The sequence below is a fragment of the Rutidosis leptorrhynchoides genome, chromosome 7, assembly GCF_046630445.1.
Source record: "Rutidosis leptorrhynchoides isolate AG116_Rl617_1_P2 chromosome 7, CSIRO_AGI_Rlap_v1, whole genome shotgun sequence".
NCBI lineage: Eukaryota > Viridiplantae > Streptophyta > Magnoliopsida > Asterales > Asteraceae > Rutidosis > Rutidosis leptorrhynchoides.
Genome location: NC_092339.1, coordinates 316839606 through 316848920, shown reverse-complemented (window position 1 = coordinate 316848920; position 9315 = coordinate 316839606). Strand labels below are relative to the sequence as shown.

Below are 9315 nucleotides of genomic sequence, written 5' to 3'. Positions count from 1 at the left end.
CAAAAATCATGGTTAAACTCAAAGTGGAAGTATGTTTTCCAAAATGGTCATCTAGACGTCGTTCTTTCAACTGAAATGACTACCTTTACAAAAATAACTTGTAACCTGTATTTCTGACTATAAACTTATACTTTTTCTGTTTAGATTCATAAACTTAAGTTCAATATGAAACCATAGCAACTTGAATCACTCAAAACGGATTTAAAACAAAGAAGTTATGGGTAAAACAAGATTGGATAATTTTGCTTGTTGTAGCTACGTGAAAATTGGTAACAAATCTATATTAATCATATCCTAGCTAACTCATATTATATTATACATATATTCTAATATATTATGTAATCTTGGAATACCATATACACATATGCGAATGTTTTGAAATATCATATCGACCCATGTATATATATTATTTGGGACAACCATAGAAACTCTATATGCAGTAATGTTTAAGTTAGCTATACAGTGTTGAGGTTGATTCCAAAAGTATATATACTTTGAGTTGTGATCTAGCCTGAGACGTATATACACTGGGTCGTGGATTGATTCAAGATAATATATATCGATTTATTTCTGTACATCTAACTGTGGACAACTAGTTGTAGGTTACTAACGAGGACAGCTGACTTAATAAACTTAAAACATTAAAACGTATTAAAAATGTTGTAAATATATTTTGAACATACTTTGATATATATGTACATATTCTTTATAGGTTCGTGAATCGACCAGTGGTCAAGTCTTACTTCCCGACGAAGTAAAAATCTGTGAAAGTGAGTTATAGTCCCACTTTTAAAATCTAATATTTTTGGGATGAGAATACATGCAGTTTTATAAATGTTTTATGAAATAGACCCAAGTAATTGAAACTACATTATATGGGTAAATGATCGAAGCCGAATATGCCCCTTTTGCTTGGTAACCTAAGAATTAGTAAACCAATCTACTAAATGACGCGGATCCCAAAGATAGATCTATTGGGCCGAACGAACCCCATCCAAAGTACTGGATGCTTTAGTACAGCGAATTCGTTTTTATCATGTCCGAAGGATTTCCCGGAATGATAGGGGATATTCTTATATGCATCTTGTTAATGTCGGTTACCAGGTGTTCACCATATGAATTATTTTTATCTCTATCTATGGGATGTATATTGAAATATGAAATCTTGTGGTCTATTATTACGATTTGTAAAATATATAGGTTAAACCTATAACTCACCAACATTTTTGTTGACGTTTAAAGCATGTTTATTTTCAGGTGATTATTAAGAGCTTCCGCTGTTGCATGCTAAAATATGGACAAGATTTGGTGTCAGCATGCTTGTGTAATATTGTTTAAAACTGCATTCGAGATTTACTTTGTTGTAACATATTAATATTGTAAACCAATATGTATTGGTAGTGTGTAAGTGTGACATTTTTAGATTATCAATTCTGGATAATCTAGGTGGTGTCCTTTTAACCTTGTTGATAAAATAAAGGTTATGGTTTGTTTTAAAAACGAATGCAGTCTTTGAAAAATGTCTCATATAGAGGTCAAAACCTCGCAACGAAATCAATTAATATGGAACGTTTATAATCAATATGAACGGGACATTTTAGTTGGTATTCGAGCGTTAGTCTTAGAGAACCAGAAATTTGCATTAGTGTGTCTTATCGAGTTTGTTAGGATACATTAGTGAGTCTGGACTTCGACCGTATTTTCTTTAAAAACGATTGCTTAACACTTTTGTTGGAAACTATATATTATTAACTTATAAATATTATGTGATATATTAACCTCTTAATGTGTTTGATATTGTGTGATAGATGTCTACCACTAGTACAAATCCCATCGACTCACCTAATAATAATGAAGAGTCGAATATAATTTGGGAAAATTCACAAATTCCCGAAGAAGAACCGGAAGAGGAGGAACCGGAAGAGGAGGAACCGGAAGAAGAGGAACCGGAAGAGGAGGAACTGGAGGAGGAAGAACCGGAAGAAGAAGAGATTCCGGAGGAAGAAATATTGATACCTACAGTAAATTGGTTAAATAAAAGAAAATCCTCAACCAACGAACCAAAGTCAATAATGGTCAATGGTGTTTCCGCCGAGGAAGCAAAATATTGGGAAGATTACCAATTTTCCGATGAATCGGATCCCGATGAGGATTTCGATGATGTTATAGAAATTACCTCGACCCAATTTAACAAAGTAAAAGAAAATAATAAGGGAAAAGGTATAAAAATAGAGAAACCTGATTCCAACCCCGATGAACTTTATATGTATCGGCAACATCCGTATTTTCTAAATTGTAACAATAACCCGAGAACCTCTAAACCACCAGGTTTTTCTAAACCATTGTGGAAAATGAAGGCTCACATTAAAGGAACACCATATATCCCTAGAAAATTAGGAAAACGAACCAAGTCCGAAGAAGAAGAAACCAGTGATTCAGATTAGAGGATTGTAATCATGTTGTGTATTATATGTATTGTAGTGTGCTTGTACTTTTATGTTCTATGTAAAAATTGCTTGTATTGTTTGTTAATTATTTTTTACGAATCTAATCCTTGTCTATTTTACAGTATAAAAACAAAATGGACGTTAAGGGTAGACAACCGAATATTTTAGAAGACCTACCAGAGGATATGATTGAGGAAATCTTGTCCAGAGACGGTCAGAATTCATCAGCACATTTAGTTATGGCGAAATTAACTTGTCAAACATTTGAAAGACTTTCCAGAAATGCCTTACTTTATAAAAGGCTTTCCTTTGATAGGTGGGGTATATTACATTGGGGAGACTTTAAGTTACGCCGTATTTTCTTTAAAGCGTTAAATGCGGAGAACCCAAATGCAATTTTACGCTATGGGTTAAGAACCTATTTTGACTCAACATATCCCAACATAGGATTTCGTGAGTTAGAAAGAGCTTCTAACATGCAACAAAAAGAAGCATGTTATGCTTACGGGTTAGTGATGTTCTCTTCTTACCAAAGTGAGAAAAAGAACATCGGATTACAACTTTTAAATAAAACCTTACCACAAGTGACGGATTCAGTAGTTGGGGTGAGAAATAAGGTTTTTAGATTATTACGGGCTATTGGACATTCCGAAAACCTCATCCTTTTGATGACATTACAACATGCTGCTTAGCCAATGGTCATAACGGTTACTTTCCACAAGACCAAGGATGGGAAGTCGTCTTAGTAAAACCAGAATGCATGACTTGTTTCTGGACTTATGAATTACGTGTCTTTATTTCTTTTGCTGAACGACTTACGTATTAACTAGAATTTCCTTTATAGCTGCCGAGTAGCAAAGTTATTATGTACTATATTTCATCATATATGTATTATAGCGGTATTGTAAGTTTGTAAAATACTGTATAAAATTTGAACGTGAAATATTATTATAATCAGTTTTTTCATATAGAATTGTAGTAGTTGAATTGTATATTAGCTACTAAGTATGAACTTAACGGGTAGGTACTGCCCGAATTAAAACTATAAAACGCTAATATGAAGAAAAAGCTTTTATAAATGAGTTCATACTATGCTACGAAATACTATTGACTACTCTTAAAATTCTATATGATTAACTTAATTCTTTTAGGCTATTTTTAAAGGAAATGGCACCGACAACTCGTCAGAATTTGAACATGAGCGAGGAAGACTTCCGTGTTTTCCTTGCAGCAAACATAGCCGCAGTACAGGCTGCGATGCCAAATAACAATAACTCTGGATCTAGCAGTGGAACAAATTCCACAAGAAATCGTGTAGGATGTTGATAATGCTAAAAATGAACACATATTTCATAGAATTATCCTTCAAGAAAGACAAGCTTTTAGTTGCTATTGTTCTATTTACAAGTAATATTCGTTTAAATATTAAAAGGTGAAGACAAAAGACAGATTCGACGAATTGAAGATACAAATGACCAAAACGCTAAAAAGTACAAAGTACAATCCAAGAGGTTCAATTTATTGATGAGAAACGTCTCAAAATTACAAGAGTACAAGCCGCAAAACGTAAAGTACAAGATATTAAATCGTACGCAAGGACGTTCGAAAATCCGGAACCGGGACATGAACCAACTATCAACGCGCGATGCCTCGAACTAAAAATTACAAGTCAACTACGCACATGAATATAATATAATATATATATAATTATATAAAATTATATATATTATATTATATTATTTATAAACCGTCGGCAAACAAGAAAACAAAGTAAAATGAGCTGTCCTAGGCAGCCACGCGATCGCATGGCCATGAAGAAGATACTCCATGCGATCTCATGGAGTACTGTAGTGGGTCAGGTTCTATAAAATGCAAATTTTCGGACGAGTTTATGTACACAATATAATTCAATCTCTCTCACTCTCAATATATATATATATATATATATATATATATATATATATATATATATATATATATATATTTATATATATATATATATATATATATATATATATTTATAATTACAATTTTAATATTAAGTTAATAATAATAAGGTTATAGTGGCGAATGTTTTAAGTTTGTAAGTCGAAACTCTGTCCGTGTAACGCTACGCTATTAATACTCATTATAAGTTATGTTCAACCTTTTTAAATTAATGTCTCGTAGCTAAGTTATTATTATGCTTATTTAAATCGAAGTAATCATGACGTGGGGCTAAATATTAAAGACGGGGTAATTGGGCTTTGTACTATAATTGAGGTTTGGACAAAAGACCGACACTTGTGGAAATTGGACTATGGACTATTAATGGGCTTTATATTTGTTTAGCTGAATGATAGTTCGTTAATTTAATATAGAGATTTACAATTTGAAGTATCTATAAATAACCATTTACACTCGATCGGACACGATGGGCGGGATATTTATAAATACTAATAATAGTTCATTTAACGGGACACGGGGATGGATTAATAGTCAATGGACTCATTAAAACAGGGGTGGATTACATACAAGGACACTTGGTGTAATTGTTAATAAAGTATTAAAACCTTGGATTGCACGCAGTGTATATCCTGGTGTAATTATTAAATAAAGTATTAAGACCTTGTTACAGTTTAAGTTCCCAATTAGTTGGAATATTTGACTTCGGTTATAAGGATAATTTGATGAGGACACTCGCACTTTATATTTATGACTGATGGACTGTTATGGACAAAAACCGTATGGACATATTGAATAATCCAGGACAAAGGACAATTAACCCATGGTAATAAACTAAAATCAATACGTCGAACATCATGATTACGGAAGTTTAAATAAGCATAATTCCTTTATTTTATATCTTATCGCACTTTTAATTATCGCACTTTTTAATTATCGCAATTTTATTTATCGTCATTTTAATTATCGCACTTTTTAATTATCGCAATTTTATTTATCGTCATTTTATTTATCGCACTTTTTAATTTATCGCACTTTAATTATCGTCATTTACTTTACGCTTTAAATTAAGTTATATTTATTTTTAATATTTTACATTAGGTTTTAATTGCGACTTAAGACATAAAATCGACAAACCAGTCATTAAAGGGTAAAAACCCCTTTTTATAATAATAATAATAATACTACTTATATATATATATATATATATATATATATATATATATATATATATATATATATATATATATATATATATATATATATTTATACAAATATAGTTTAAAAATATAGCGTTAAACTTGGCTAGCTCCCTGCAGAACGAACCGGACTTACTAAAAACTACACTACTGTACAATTAGGTACACTGCCTATAGTGTTGTAGCAAGGTTTAGGTATATCCACTCTATAAATAAATAAATAACTTGTGTAAAATTGTATCGTATTTAATAGTATTTGGTAGTAAAAATATAACTATTTCGTATACACCTCGCATAACATCAAATATTTTTGGCGCCGCTGCCGGGGATCTCATCAACGCCGAAAGCGAAACGCTATTAAAAAAAAATTTAGTTTTTAAGTTAGTCTTTTAAAAATATATAAGTTTTTAAAATATAAAAAGAAATATATATATATATATATATATATATATATATATATATATATATATATATATATATATATATATATATATATATATATATATATATATTTCTATATTTTTAAGTATTTAAATTAAAAAGTTTACATTTTTATTTTTCTTTTGTTAAAAATTAAGATTAATAAGTAATTTTTTTATAATTTTTTATTACATATTTATTTTTTATATAAATTAAAAATAGAAATTTAAAAATTATTAAAAAAAAAATTAAAAGAGTAAAAGGGCCGAATACTGTAGCAGCCCATCAGCTGGTCTGGATCCACACACCATGCGATCGCATGGCCCAGGAGCATAAAACTCATGCGACAGCATGAGGGCTTCTGACACGTCTGATACCTGGTACGTACGATTAGGGTTAGTTTAATTTGATTATTATTATTATTATTATTAACCTAATTAGGGTTATATTTAATATAATTAGTTTTTTGTTTTATTTAATTTGTATTTTTAAGTTTCAATTAATTTTATTATTTATAAAATTAATAATTTTATAAAATAATAATATAAAAATAATATTTTTATAAAATTGTAATTTTATTACTTTTTATTTCTTTTTATAAATTGTATATTTTAATCGTTTAATTCGTAATTTGTTTTTTTTATCATTCGTAACTAGTTTTAAGATTTAGTATTTGCCGTAGTTACTTTATTTCTAGATTTTTAGGCTTTGCCGTAAAATCCCTTAAGTGCTTTTTCTTTAGATTAAGATTTAGACACTTTAGAATTCCACGATGTCGCTTATCGCTTTTATATTTAATAAACTTTAGTGCCTTTTTTTTTAAGTAATTGCCATTTTGGATATAGAATTTCTTTAAGTTTTAATTCCTTTAGACGCAAATTTTAATTCTTAGTTTTTAGGCTTTTAAGTATCGACGCTGCAATTTTCTTATTTTTCGACTTTTTATTTTTTGACGTTTTTCGACGCACTCTTTTTCTTTCTTATTTCTCGACGCTCTAGTTTTTAGAACATAGAATTTTCTTTCTTTTCTTTAAATTTTGACGAAAAATTATTTTAAGCGGTTAAATTGATAGACATTCAAAATTTTCTGGTTCGTAGTAATAGTTGGATTTGTTAGTGGCGAGTTGTGGGCTTCCGATTTAAAGGGTCCTGGCTACCTGCTGCATCTATTGGCTATTCGAAACGTGGACAAAATCAGAAAAGTCTATTAATTTGATAACTTATATAATTTTTATCTTTTATAACTAATAGGACATTCAGTGAATGCACCGAGCAAAACGTTCACCACCTTTCATACGTTCACCACCTGTAACTCGATCAAGACATCTAGCCAATATTGTCGCCGTTGATTTTTCTTTAGAATCGTCATCTAGTCAACCAGTACTCCAATTCAAATTTTCGATAATCCATTTTTTGAACCCGACCTCACAATTGAGAACCCGAAAGATATTCAAGGACAATTCAGAGATCCTGAACCACTAATCATTCCTCCTGAACCACAAATTACTCATCCAGAGATTGTAGAGGAAGAAACCATTAAGTCAGAATCCTCTAGTGATTCAGATTCAACAAATTCAATCATGAAAAATCTGGAACCTCTAAGTATGGAAGACCAAATGAGAGCTAAACGCACTAGCCAAAGTCATGCAATTACTCAACCAGACATTAATGCGCCAGATTATGAAATCAAAGGACAAATCCTACACATGGTAACTAATCAATGCCAATTTAGTGGTGCGCCGAAGGAAGATCCAAACGGACATCTTCGAACTTTTAATAGAATTTGTACTCTATTTAAGATCAGAGAAGTTGATGATGAACAGATCTATCTCATGTTATTTCCCTGGACTTTAAAGGGAGAAGCCAAAGATTGGTTAGAATCGTTACCGGAAGGGGCGATTGATACATGAGATGTCTTAGTTGAAAATTTTCTTAAACAATTCTTTCCGGCATCTAAAGCCGTGAGACTTCAAGGAGAAATATTTACATTCACACAAAAGCCAAATGAAACTCTATATGAGGCGTGGACAAGATTTGGAAAGTTGTTGAGAGGATGTCCTCAACATGGTTTAGACACTTATCAAATAGTACAAATATTCTATCAAGGATGCGATATTACTACACGAAAAGACATCGACATAGCAGCTGGTGGTTCCATTATGAAGAAAACCAAAACTGAAGCTTACAAAATTATTGATAACACTGCTTCCCACTCACATGAGTGGCATCAAGAAAAGGACATCGTTAGATCATCTAAAGCAGCTAGAGCCGATTCTAGCCATGACTTTGATTCCATTTCCGTAAAGTTAGACGCTTTCGAGAGACGAATGAAAAAGATGACTAAAGATATTCACGCAATATGAATTAGTTGTGAGCAGTGTGGAGGACCACATTTGACAAAAGATTGTCTTAGTATTGAACAAACAATGGAACAAAGAGAGAATGTTTCATACATGAACCAAAGGTCTGGAAAAAATTATCAGAATGATTATCAACCGCCAAGACCAAACTATAATCAGAATTATAACCAAAATATTCCGTACAACAACCAACAAGGTCCTAGCAATCAACAAGTATCTAATAATACTTACAATCAGCAAAGACCCATTTTTCCAATTAAACCATCACAAACTGATGATAAAAAGCCAAATTTAGAAGACATGATGTCGAAGCTAGTTGAATCTCAAACTCAATTTTTCACATCTCAGAAACAAACTAATGAACAAAATGCTCAAGCATTTAGAAATCAACAAGCTTCTATTCAAAATCTGGAATAAGAAGTAAGTAACCTAGCAAGGTTGATAGGTGAAAGAAAACCAGGAAGTCTACCCAGCGATACAAATGCTAACCCCCGAAATGAAACTGTTAAAGCCATTACCACGAGAAGTGGTATTACACTTAAACCACCTGAAATAAATGAAATTTCTGATGACTCTATTCCTACTACACAGGCACCACAATCTGAGCAAGAAAAGGAAACATAACTGATAGTTGAAAAGGTTAATGAAGATAACACAGTTAAGGCTAAACCTTATGTTAAACCATACCAACCACCGCTTCCTTACCCGAGTAAAATGAGAAAAGAAAGACTTGAAGCCGAGCAATTCAAATTCTTGGATATGTTTAAACAAATAAATGTCAATCTTCCTTTCATTGATGTGATTTCAGGAATGCCAAGATATGCTAAATTCCTGAAAGATCTAATCACAAATAGAAAGAAAATGGAAGAACTCTCGGCTGTTACTATGAATGCTAATTGTTCTGCAATGCTGTTGAATAAGCTACCAGAAAAATTATCAGATCTA

At 31.4% G+C, this 9315-nt stretch overlaps 1 non-coding gene across 1 annotated transcript; it reads right to left on the bottom strand.

The window, feature by feature from the left end:
* Positions 1 to 7974: 7974 nt before the first annotated feature.
* On the bottom strand, positions 7975 to 8081 carry LOC139860616 (small nucleolar RNA R71). The gene has a single exon (XR_011763244.1). It is a non-coding gene; the product is annotated as a small nucleolar RNA R71 (small nucleolar RNA).
* Between the last annotated feature and the right edge of the window lie 1234 nt (positions 8082 to 9315).